General features: G+C 48.9%; 1 protein-coding gene across 1 annotated transcript in view; it reads right to left on the bottom strand.

Annotated features, from left to right (window-relative positions):
• Positions 1–957, bottom strand: part of LOC119582018 (ecdysone-induced protein 74EF-like) — a gene marked incomplete at its 5' end in the record, with an annotated part of 12,442 nt that overhangs the window by 11,051 nt on the left and 434 nt on the right.

Genomic DNA, 957 nt, shown 5'->3' with positions numbered 1-957 from the left:
CGTCCCGCTTCTTCCGTGAGGCTTCGTTCGCGCTCGTCGCCTCCTCGCTCTTTTCCCCTTCCCCTCTCTCTTTCTTTCCTGTCGTCTCTTCGAAGGTTTCATAACAAACCAGGAAGTGGCATAACGCGAGAACAATCGGAGGTCCGGGCGTGACATCTCCGCTGGCTGAGTCCCGGCGCGAACGGAGGGTTCAGGACAGTCGTACCCTTGACAATACAGGCCACTCTCTATGACGTCATGACCTGAGTTGCCGCAAGGTCAATATTTATCCGAAATTCATCGTCGTGAATCGCATAATTCCGCCCGAGAAACATAAAGCGGCGTTTTTCCCCCACGCATTAACAATGGTTTACGATCACGGATCACGTTATACAAACATTCACCTGGTAACAACCGTAAAACGCGCCTTCAAGTGAAAACCAGCCGGGCTCCCTAAATGACAAGCCGCGCCGTAATAAGCTTGTTAAAGACTTGTTTGTCGAATGTGTTGAAAAATAGAGCGCAAAAGACTTCCAGGAAAGGGGAACGTTGGCTTCTCAAAAGGGGGGAGGGGACCAAGGGCAAGGGAGAAGAGGGGAGGTCTGGAGTCTTGGATAACGATGTTACACTTGTTTTTGTTCCGGAGTGTGGAATAGCGAGGCGCACAAACTTCCCCGTTTTTATTTTAAACCCTTCGCATCTCATTTACTTGGCCAAGGGTCACTAGGTTGACTTCATATTCTTAAGACTACGTGCATACAAAATATCTGGCTTACAAAACAAACAAATATGTAAGGAGACTGATGCAGTAGTTGAAAAGAGGGGAAAAGGAGAGGTCGAGTTGAGTGAAGATTGACAGGTGAATGAATGGCCGCATGAGTTGATGCGCAATTAGGCAGGCGACTGACTTAAGAGCCGGAGGAATGGGCTAATGAATGGGCGAGAGAGGGGAAAGGGGTCTGACCGTACATAATCACT

Source organism: Penaeus monodon, chromosome 15 (genome assembly GCF_015228065.2).
Source record: "Penaeus monodon isolate SGIC_2016 chromosome 15, NSTDA_Pmon_1, whole genome shotgun sequence".
Classification (NCBI taxonomy): Eukaryota; Metazoa; Arthropoda; class Malacostraca; order Decapoda; family Penaeidae; genus Penaeus; species Penaeus monodon.
This window is presented reverse-complemented; position numbering and strand designations above follow the sequence as displayed.